This window comes from Convolutriloba macropyga, chromosome 15 (assembly GCF_964194025.1).
Source record: "Convolutriloba macropyga chromosome 15, txConMacr16.3, whole genome shotgun sequence".
In the NCBI taxonomy this organism is placed as follows: Eukaryota; Metazoa; Xenacoelomorpha; order Acoela; family Convolutidae; genus Convolutriloba; species Convolutriloba macropyga.
The window spans coordinates 27,024,786-27,037,076 of record NC_134482.1 but is presented as its reverse complement, the minus strand read 5'-3'; positions in this window follow the sequence as shown (position 1 = coordinate 27,037,076).

Sequence of the window (12,291 nt, the reverse complement as noted above, 5' to 3'; positions counted from 1 at the left end):
TTGCCATGTCATGTTTGATAATTGATTATCTTGTCAAGATCTTGTTTCTTGATATGCATGCAAAGATCTTGCATTTTTTTGGTACAAATCTTGGAACTAAAATATTGGAACAAAAATTTTGGTACTTTAGACATAGCACGTTTTAGGTTAAGTCTTAAGTCTTGGCAAGTCTAGAGTCGTGTCTTGGCCAGGACGTCGCAAGTCTAACGAAAGTTTTGACCAAGTCTTGACAGGTCTTCAGCTAATCTTGGCCAAGACTTGGCAAGTATTGGGTCAAGTATTAAGCACAGTTTTTTTTGTTGGTTTGCTTTTTTCAGTAACGAAAGCAAATTGTCGCTATCTGCATAGAAAACACTCCAAAGTGAAAAAAAGCACAAGACGACACGATCACTTCCACAATGTTCACTTGATAAAGAATTTTAAAAAGTCTGATGTCCTCCAGAGACACCAGTCATGGCCATTTGTTCTGCACATTGGAAAAAAATTGTTTGGGGCTTAATATATGGAAACATTTGAAGTTTATATATGCTCAATTCAGAAATAGCACGATCAAAAGAGCAATTTTCTCGTTAAAAAAAATTACCAAGTTTTGGTAATTTTGAAATGTTTTAATTTTAAATAAACTCTTCTCAAAATTCTAGTTTGCCTAGCTACCCAATATTCAAATCTTGATGCGAGTCTTGATCAAGACTTAACAAATCTTGAGTCAAGGGTTAATCAAGACTTGACTCAAGACTTGTCAAGTCGTGGTCAAGAGTTGCATCAAGACTTGCCAAGTCTTGGCCCAGAGTTGACTTAGACTTGACCATTCTTGAGCAAGTCTTGACATTGAATTGAAGACTTGTATTTTACTGAAGAAGTTCTGATTAAGATTTGGAATTCGTGTCGTTTTCATCAAGTTTCGGTTCACTGGGTTCACTCAAAATTGTTTTAATACTCAAATCAAATAGTTGACTCTATCGCACACAAGCATGAGAACCTAGACAATAGTCAAGTTCTGGAAAAAAACAACTTCACCACTCTATTCAAATAATTAACTTAGGTCAGAAAAATTTCTTGAATTTTTTTTATTTCATTTCAGTTATATTTCAGAACCGAACCTGTGAAATTATGGGATTAAAAATTACAGGACGGAAACTGTTGAATTCAGAAATTTTTTAGGACAGAAAGTCAAACAGACGAACAATGCACTGAGTATTCAGCTTTCGTCATTATTTATATCACAGTTTATTTGTTATTCAATCGATTTTTGCCTAAAGTGAAAAGTTTGAATACTTAAAAAAGCTTTTGCGTGCATTGTACTCTACTAGGACGTAATATTCAATCTAAGTTATGATTTAAGAAATATCACAAAACAGTGAAACCAACCAGTTAGTTTTCCAGACATGACGTCAATTTCTTGGATGAACGAGTCAGTTTGAATAACGTTCCATCCTGTCCAGAGTGGGCTAACTTTTCCATCGCTACTAACTTCTTGAAAGCTTTTGGATTTTGCTCTCCTACTTTTTGAAATCTTTGTTGGTTCCCTTTCTTTGCTGCTCACTCGCTTTGATAACTTCATGAAGCGTTTCCCGGTTGTTATCTTTTGAGTGTTCGTTATTTGTTTCTGTTCTCTAATTCGTATCCATTTAAATAAGGCTTTAATGGATTTTCTCGAATCGGGAGTGTATGGCAGAGACCTGGAAATTATTGAAGCAAACTTTAGCTGTCAAGCGGAAACGAGACAATTTGAGAATGATATGAGCAGAAAGAGTGCCGACCAGGATTTTCACCAAAAATAACGGGGAGAAGAGTGTAAAGATTTTAAAAATAGGAAAATTACACCCCTATTTCTCCATTTAATTAAGGGTGGAAAAATGTAATACAAAGAGTGTAATTTTGAAAAATGAGAGTAGAAGAGTGTAAATATAAATATTTACACTCTTAAAAATAACATTTTTAAGTCCTTTTTGCACTCTCATTATTACAACGATAGTGAATAACGCTGTGTTTACAATATACTAAATCAGCACGGCCGTGATCAGACCAGTTAGACATTAAAAATTATAGCTACCAGACTGACGCAAATTCACGCTGTATCTGTGTCCGATCAAATTTGGTATGATTATGGCGGACTTGAGCTGCTCGCCTGAACCTAAAGATCAAATGTACTTGAGATCGGTAGAACTAATTTCGAATTAGTTCTACCGAACTCAGGTACATTTGATCCTTAGGTTCAGGCGAGCAGTCCAAGTCCGCCATAATCATACCAAATTTGATCGGACACAGATACAGCGTGAATTTGCGTCAGTCTGGTAGCTATAATTTTTAATGTCTAACTGGTCTGATCACGGCCGTGCAGATTTTGCATATTGTAATTGCAGGCTTTTTTTAAGATAAATGTTGCAAACACCTATGTTGAAAGCCGTGTCAAGATTATGTTCCAACAAATAATAAGTACAAAAAAGATTTACCCGGAGCTATAGTGAGTCACAGCTAATTTAGTCAACAGAAAATTCACCGAGTGGTGCCTTCAAGTTTTCTTTCTACCAAATTTCAGCAAATTATACTTACAAATGAAAATTTTTATAATATATTGTTTTCAATTTTTTGTCACCACACGTATAGACGTATCAATTTTTTGGTAAAATTATTCATTTGTAATGATGATTTTATTTTTTGAAATCTCAATATTATCTTGCTCTTGTTTTCAAAACCATTTTTGGAAAAAGGCTATTTCCAATCCCGGCAAACCGAAAACAAATTTTGATAACACCTTAACTATTATGCACATGCATTAGCGCTATCCACGTCTGTAAACGGCTGAAAATAGCGGCCATTTTTAGTGGCAGCCTTTTATAATTGCAAATCATACAGCAAAAGGACGTAATATTATCGCAGAATTTTGGTTCGTGTAATCTATAAAATGTCATTTTTTTGTATTTCAAAGCTTAAAATGCAAAGCAAGACCAATTGATTTTCTGAAAAAATTATGGGAAAATTTTAACACCGGAACAGCAACCGAAATTTGCAAAAAAATTGACATAGGGGACCAAATTTTTAGCTTTTGTCCAGGTTGGGATTGTTCTGCCGTCTGCAAAAACTACTTCAAAGTTAAATTTATTGAAGTAACGTAAAACCCCAATGGAGGAAAATAATGTAAAAAAACGCGAGACAAGCAGAAAAACAAGAAGACTTATTCTTTTAACGAAGCGTTTCAAAAAAACCTGTCAAACATGTAAATAAGAGCTGTTATACGTATCTGAACATGGATTCATTGATTGGTATGTAATTTTTCTGTTATCGCCTTTGCATTTAAAGAAGTTAGCTATGAGAACCGCAGAAGGATTTCAATTTAGATTTCACTTTTTTTTCATTCCACAAACAAATTTTTTAGAAGTAAGAATTATTCCAATCATACTACAGACGAAGTCAGTCAATTTAGGCTTCAAATAAAATGTAATTTCTTTTTAATTCAAATGTTGATTTTTGAATTAAACAAAGAGAAAAGACGAGCAATGTTTTGTGGCTGTTAAATGGCACCGATATCTGAAAAATAATAACAAATGGCAAGAAGCAGCCTTGGCTTCAGTTTCAAAAGAAGCAGATTTTACGATAGCCAAATAACAGTGAAAAGAAAATTCTATGCAAACTTTGCTCGAATTGTGAATCAAAGCTCTCACAATTGAATTGATTCTGCTCTAAATTAAGAACTAGTATGCATCTAGAACTTTTTATCCAGTTTAATCCAACCCTAACCATGCCTATTGCATACGGCTTTTTGTTTTGAACCAAGAGTTTTTCCTCCTTTTTTTCAATTTCCACTATGTATTTTACCAAGTATTTAAGAAAACAGGTTTTTTTAATGATCATATGCTATAAAATACATAGTGTTTAGACTGGGTGGAATTTGGGATCTTTTCCATTTGTGGCCCCCGCCAGCTTAGGGGGTGCATATTATTTGCAAACCCCAGACGCACGTACTATATGATTACACGTGCTCTGTAACTGGGGGTTGCATAACGTACTGGGGGACAAACGGAAAAGATCCGGATTTTATTATAGGAAACATTTTGTCAGTTTTTAAGTTCAAAAAAGCCAGTATGATGTAGTCAGTTGATTTTAAACTGTTAGTTTAATTATTTTTGAACTGTACAGAAAATTATCAAGAAACGAAATTTTTTTGAGCTCAGTAAAATGTACTCTCGAAATGCTTTGTATAAGTACTGAAATGTTTTGTGACTTATGTATGATTATTCGTAAACTTTTGGAGCTACTCCATTTCAGCACTAATCTTAGTTGGTATGTGGCACTGACGTCTCCGACAAGCGCGTGCTATTTCTACATAGATCCATTCTTCCATTAGCTCACTATTCCATTAACCGGCCAAATTTACCACAAAATTGCTCTAATATTCTAAACTTTATAGAAGTGAAAAGTTTTGTCACGTAACAGCAACAAACTACCCCCGTCTGATGAATTTTTTGCCAAAAATATGAAAGAGAAGCGGTAATTAGCTTTAACAGTTCATAAATGTCCTCGCAACAATCCTTCGATATTCTGCAGAGGAATTGCCGAGTTTGAGTTATTATCCTTTATAATAATGGAGTTTGTAAACGTTATTGTGTTTGTATCGAAAATCTTAGATAATGATAGCGGTTCTATGCATTGATCTTACATAAATTTACCTTTTCGACGCATTATTCCTGATTGTTTCAACACCTAAACCTCTGTCCGTGATTCTTCCTGAATCAAAAATTGACTTCCTGAATTATTATTGCTTTTCTTAAATCAATTTACGACCAAATCTAATTTGCTTCAAAGAACAGCATTATGTATAAATTTAAGTCTAACATCGCGTATCTTAGATGGGCTACACGAATTGAAAACTTGAGCGCTTCTATCCGTTTCGAATGTAGATCTTACATTTTTTGAAGATTTCCTCGCGTTGATCTTACAAGAGTTTAGCATTTCTACGCGAACTAGATTTCTAGATTTTGCAAACTTATGTTAACAAATTTTTTAAGAATGGTATCTTTAATAAATCGTTTTCTAATGATTTCTATATCTGTGCATGCGTTGATCTTTTTTTGGGTTCTGAATTTGTAAGCGTAGATATAAAATTATTTGAACAAAGTCTGCTTGATATTTTGATATTAAGGAGCTTAATATCTGTTCATTATTAAAAAACAGCAGTGCTTCGTCAAAATGTCTGGCTGATGCAGCTGATGTACAATGGAATATTATTAAGAAATATTTTGCTGCGTATGTACAGAATTGCTTTCTGCTTATTAGGAAACAAAAGCAGAGGGAAAAACTGCCTCAAAACATTTTGCTTGTTCATACAACAATAATTTACTAGAAGTTCAAGAAAAGTTGGTTTGATTTCAACAATATTATGAACCGTTTAAAACAAGGTTTCCCAACTTCGCTATCAACGTTGAATTGGACGCTCAATTATATAAGATCTACGCGTAATGTGTAAAATCAACGCTTAAAAACCGTGATACTATCTTTTCTGTGGGCTTAGCGTAGATCTTATATAAAGTCAATGCATTCAACCACAACTTTACATTTTTTTTCGCTTTTCTAAGCGCTTATCCCTCGGCCAGGAGTTGAAAATTTATCAGAGATGGCAGAAGTTTTGGGATAAATCATCGTGGGTGCAATTATTATACAAATTTTTAATCGAAAACTTACCTATCATGTCGAAAACAAAAGAGTCTTGCGTCGAAATACTCTCTGAATTGCTTCTGGCTCAACAGGAAGCAATCTTTCCCTCCATTTGATAAGTTTCTTACATATGAGAATCCTCTTGGACATTTGGTATGACCTTTATCAACTTGTTTTGTATGTTCCGTCATCTTTGCTTTCTTATTCGTACTGATATATGGTATTTGGTGTTTGTTGCTCGATGTAGGATGCAGTTCTTTCTTCTTGTTGTTGTTTCATTTCCCCGTTTGTGGCTCATAGTTCACTTTTGTTCAGTTTTCTGCCAAGATTTTCGTTTCATTTAATGAATAAACCCCGCAACATTTTTTTTGATTTTCTAAGAAATGTATATCTCAGTTTTTTGGTTGATCATTTGAAGGACCGATCTACGTTCAAAGAGCGATCAATCATTGGCTGAAAAAGGTAAATAAACCAGTGAAGCAAACAAGCTCACTTATCCCAATTATTTAACTTCAAGATTTCCTTGACAATAATTGAGATGCTTTATCAAGACCATTTTAACAAAAGTAATTTTTCGCAAACAGCATATTCCAGTAAATTGTAAATGTAAACCTTGTAAACCCTAGTCGTTACCAGATCGTTATCTTGCAGGATCTTGCTAGATTCATGTAAATAATAGCTATCTTACAAGATCATGCAAGACGATGGTTATCTTGCAAGATGTTACAACACGGTTGCTGCCTTGCAAGATCTTAAGAATAGAATGGTTATATTGCTTGAATTTATAAGACGCTGTATATCTCGCAAGATTCGTTCTAGTCAAGTTCATTGGCTGCCATAGACACATTATCGCTCATTTAGAGAAACTTCCAGAAACTTCTGGAATACAAGAAACTTCCCAGAAACTTCTCAGAAACTTCCCAAATACAATTGAGGAGCTTTAAGAGACAATTTGAAACAAGATTTACATAAGATGTCTGTAATTTCGTAAAAAAGAAGTTCAGTAAATTAAGACTAAATTCTTAAGGATCCTTTGGGGATTACAATCAGATATAAATAGTTCCTAAAAACGTTCAAACTGTTAAATTACTGTTTTCATTTTTTCACGTTTAGTCATATCATTTTTTGTATTTTTCGGAAAGATAATATAGTTGATATTACTACTTGTTGTTATCATTTAATTACACTTTTTAGCATTTCAGAAATCTTATTTTGCAATTTAAAATTGATTCTTTTTCAAAAAGTATTTTACTTTTTAGTTTGCGCAGAAAACAATCAAAATTTGTGCTATACTGGCTTTAAATCCCTATCATAAGGAAACCAATGGTGGGAAAAATTGTTCTCGAAATATTATAATCCTGTTCGATCGTATTTTATTTATTTGTATATTTACAAGATAAATGGGTATCTTGCGAGATTCTTGCACGTTAACCATTCGATATATTTTTTTTATTTGTTCTTATTAGGTCGTGGCCAGCCTCCCTCTTTCAATTTTTTGAATCACAAGCAAAGATCTAGCAAGTTTGTTCAGATCTTTGCCTTTTCTTGCTAAAAATCTCATCAAGATTTTTTTTAAAAAGTATTTCAAGTTTTCTATCACAAGGGGCCAATTAAGACTTTTAATATTTAATCCTAGGATGTAAAAAAAACATATGGCTAACTTTGATTTTCTCTCAACAAAATACCTCGTAACATTGAAGCGGGGAAATGAAACAGTGCTTGTGTTGTCTTAGTCCGGGGAACTTTATTCGATTTATGTTTCTTCTGTTTTACTCTTTCTTTATCTGACATATTCTGTTTCGTCCTGTTATGTTTGGAAACATCAGCATTTTTATGAGTATTTCCATTTCCTTTAATAATGCCACTTGTGGGTTTATTTCCCAGCTTTATCTCAATCCTGGTTTTTGTTGTCTTCCCATCTGAAGATTTTGGCAATTTGTCTGTTTTGTCTCTAGAAATTCTTTCTTTTTTCACGTTATTGTTGTTTCTCAAGAGGAACTTGTTCAAAATTGTTTTGATCATTTTGATCAGTGTTTGTTCACTTGAAGTGCTGCTATTAGCGGTTTCATTAAACGACGCGTTTGAATTAGTTTGTTTATGGTTTTGTTTTTGTTCAACTGCGCTTTTTCCACGTGCTGCTTCAGTTGTATGTTGTTCAGCTTTTTGAGTTGTTTGCTGTTCAGCTTTTTGAGTTGTTTGTTGTTCAATTTTTTGAGTTGTATGTTGTTCAGATTTCTGACTCATATTTTCGTTCAAATTTGGCATTGGGGCTGTATTCGGTTCTTTTTCCTTGGCTAAATTTTTTACTTCTTGTTTGTCATTTTCGTCGTAAACTTCTGCAAAACTCCAGGATTTAGGATGTTCAGCTTGAACTGTGCTTTGGTAGTAATTGTCGTTTAGCTGGTAAGGCGGTGGAAATTGAAGACCAGTGTATTTGGGAATAGGTGCGTACTGTGGGTCGTAAGGGTATGGTGGGAACGGGGGTTGCGGTGGCGGTGGTGGAGGCGGATAGAAGGTCTGAACTTCCGGTGGCGGGTCTTGTAACAGTGAACTCGGGTCGTACTCTAGCAACAAAAAGCAAGTCGGAGAAAAAGAAAACTCAGAAAATACAATCGCTCAGATTTATACAGCATCACAAAACATATATGCTCTTCAAAAACAGTTGTCTCTCTTAGACTCGACATAGAAACAAAGAAATATAACAGAGTGCGAGGCACGGTAACTTTCCGACCAAGAAATTTCTACCTTAAAATTTCACCCTAAGTCAAAAAGACAGAAGTTTTAAACTTATTATCAAATAAGAAGAAACATATTGCCCTGTTTGTAAGCGATTGTTCCCACGCGCTCATTCACAAAGCAGTAGAAAAGTGTAGAAACCTTTGCATAAATGTAAATGTTTTCATATCCACAGGTTGATAGAAAAGCTACACTATTTTTTACCTATTTTACTTATTTATTAAAAAAAAACGTCTTTCATCCTTTCAAAAAATATTTTCCAACCTAGTTCTCGCAGCGTTTCATCGCATTATCATGCCTTTGCTTTCTATTTTTAAATGACTTTCGGTAATGTGAACTGTTTTCAAGCTGATAGAGTGGTCTGTTGAGTAAAATCCGATTCAAAACTATTAGTTGGATTTCAATCAACTTTTTTGGAAGATAAATTTTTTTAAATTTAAATTCGAAATGGGGAACAAAAAAATGGCTTCTTCTACTTAATCTGGATTCGTCCAAAATATAGAAAAAGAGTGAATCAGATTATAAACGGTTTTGTGGTACAATAGTACATGCTAGTCTGGGGGCTATTGATTTGGTGCAGCTAATCAAGTTCATTTTAGTTTAAATCAATTTAGTTCATTTTCATTTACCATTATTTCATTCATCATTTAGTTCTTGTTATGAAGATCAAATCTTATGTTTTCACAATTTTAATTTTGTTTACATCCCGTGTATGATATCTTTTGTCTGTTCATGTTGTCTCTTGATTTTAAGTTGCCGCAATTGGAAATGTAGTATTGTGAACAAATTGTTGATCAGTTTTAGTAATCTTAAATTGGAATCATTCTTCTCATTTTCTGAATTCAATTTAGTTGTCTCTCTGTCGTACTTTATTAATTTGCTGTGATGATTTGCGGTGCGAGATTACAAAGGGAATATTATTTGACTATTCGCGGTGCGAGATCTACTTTCACTTTTGTTTCGCTTACTTGCGGAGCGGGAAATTGAGAGAAGGTTTTGCAAACTGAATTGAATTGCAGAAAGTCAGAACAATGAAATTAATAAACTAAAACCACTCGAGCACAACGTGAATGCGTGATCAGACATGTCTGATCACGAAGCGGGAAACTAACCAGACAGTTGGAACAAGATCATAAGATTAAGATTAAGATAAGGAATTAAATTAAGAGCATCATATAAATTTTACTGCATCAATGAAATTGAGAAATAAATAATTGTTCGGGTATCACATACACTTTGCAGCAAGAGAAAATTGTAGAATACAATTTTCAAAATTTATATAATAACAATATTTACAAATTAATACAAGGTCCCCGGTTAAATAGATAATATCAATATATTTACTGATTATCATAGCTAAAAATACGATGATTAATACAATATACGATGTTTTTCTTTTTGCAGTTTTTCGAGCATTACAAATTCCAGTCTTCATTGTCAGAATTTTGTTTCTCTGCCTTGAGAGCTGTCATCGTCCGAACCAGCGTTGGGGTGTCCACATATAGTAGAGGTGTGTTTCGGGTAGCGGGAGGCGAGACAGAACCGATACGGGGTGACACATTTTGTTCCTCGGGCTGATTTTCCACAATTTGCTGTACCGATTCGACAATGGTGTCAGGTGGTGCAAAATTTTCCACATCGCCCGCTCGGCGGGGTCGTTTTGGTGGAGGCAAGATATCAGAAGCTGGCGGAGAAGTCTCGAAGCCATAATACGATGGGCTTCGACGAGGACGGTCTGAAAAACGCGTAGAAGATGATGTTGTGGCCGCGTGAGTAGACGTAGTTGTGGTTGGTTCGCTAGTCGAGAGTGGAGGTTGTTGATTGCGTATCGCAGAGAAGTTTGGTAATTTTGGAATGCGTCCCCGCATCGCGCGTGAAGTATTCGATCTTTGCGATGAAACCCCGCTGCCCGGTTCTCTCTTCCTGTGCTTCATTTTCTTGTCACCCTTTTGCTTTCGGGTGAACTCTTTGATAGGGCTATGAATCAGCTCTTCCACGACTTTTTCTCCAGAACGGGGTCCGCGTCTATCTGCATAAACTTTCAGTGGAGTTTGCCTCTCCAACTTTCTGCCAAATTTCGCAATATCGCTATTGCGAACTGTCACTACTTGCTTGCCCGGTTCTTTTATGGTCGACGTGGTGGGGCTCACTTTGAGAATTTGCGACCCAGGGGCAAGGACCTCGTATAAACCCTCCAAGTTCTTTTTCGAGCGTCTATTGCCATGGACCTTTCTCGCAAGATTCAGTTCGGCCGCACGCTCTTTCAGGGGAATGGGGCGTATTGCCGTGGTCTTGAGGAATCTTGGTTCCCCATCTGTACTGGCCTGCTCCCTGGATCGTGCTTCAGCTGTAGCTCGGGTCATGCCAAGTTCTACTTCGATATCGCTACGATATCCATTGGTCCACTTATCGTCAGGCAGGATCTCTTCGGGCATCACTGTGTCCTCGTCTAAATAATGATTTATAATACTTTTGTATGACAGGTTCAGCAAATTAGGTTTAGTTGCAATCACGCTTAGCGGGGTATTAGGCTTTCTTCCAAAGTGTGCTTCGAAGGGCGAGGTCTTTGTTGTTCTTTGTTTACATATACGCAATTGGTGAATGATTATCTTTAATGCATGCTTTACATGAAAGGCGTATGTAGATAATTTCTCTTCTTTGATACATGCGAGTCTATTCTTAATTGTTTGAATTAATCGTTCCGCTAACCCAATAGCACGATGATCATTTACCGGCGCTTCAATAATCTTGATGTTGTTTTCATTACAAAAAGTCTTTACTTGATGTCCAATTAAACATTTTGCTTGGTCCAAACGAGTAGATCTTGGAATTCCATGAGTTTCAATATACATGTCCAAAAATTTCAAAACATTTGGGCCATTAGCTTTGTCGTAAATATATGCAGTTGGATATTTAGAAAAACGATCAATTGCTGCCAAAAAATACACCTCATTGCCCTTTTCATCAAAAATTGGTCCCACAAAATCGATTTGACTTTCTTGATTAGGTTCAACACATGGTATATGAGGAGTGAATTGTTTAGCGGGAATAATTGATTTAAGATTCTTACCGATTGCTGTGCATGGTTTGCACTCAGTGGATTTGACTATTAATTCCCTGTGCATGTAGGGCCACCAGGAGTGTGTAGCCATACAAATCATGCCCCAGGTACCTGGGTGACTTGAATGGATATCGTCGATCAGCGCTTCGCGGAGCACGTTAGGGATAGCCACTCGTTCATCTACGCACACGCACCCGGAGCGCACGTGCAGATCCCTCCAATACGAGTGTATGTAGGGGGTTTATTGCCTTTAATCTGCTTTCGTTAATAGTCAAGATGCAATCTCTGACCTCTTTAAGTACAGCGTCCTTACTAGTTAGAGAGGCAATCAAAGACTTATTAAAAATTTTGCAGACGATATAATCGAAAGTGAGTACGTGCGGGCTCGGTGTCAATGGGGTACTAGCATTAGAAGAATGAGTTGGGGATGGTGGAGAGGTGTTTGGTGCCGTACTTGTTGCATGCGGTGTACTAAGATTTTGTATAGATTGATTCGCCGCGCGAGAGCTGGTTGGCAAATTCGATCGCGTACTTGCGGGGCGCGTAGTGTTGTTGCTAGTTGAGGGTTGATCCGCTGCGCGGGATGCATCATTGAATCGGACTCGGGTTATTTTCTTTTTCGAAGGCATTTTACTATTTATTGAGTTAATATATTTGAATACGGATAATGATTGATTAGAATTATTTAGTTTAGAAGGATGCAACTGATTTCTAGAATGACAAGAGGCAAAAAGCACTGATTTTAATTCTGGGTGATGACTTTTAGAAGTATTTGTGGAATGTGATTTGATTGGCGGGATTTGTAATTGAGTGAATGAATGCTTGCGCTGCGCGTATGTCAC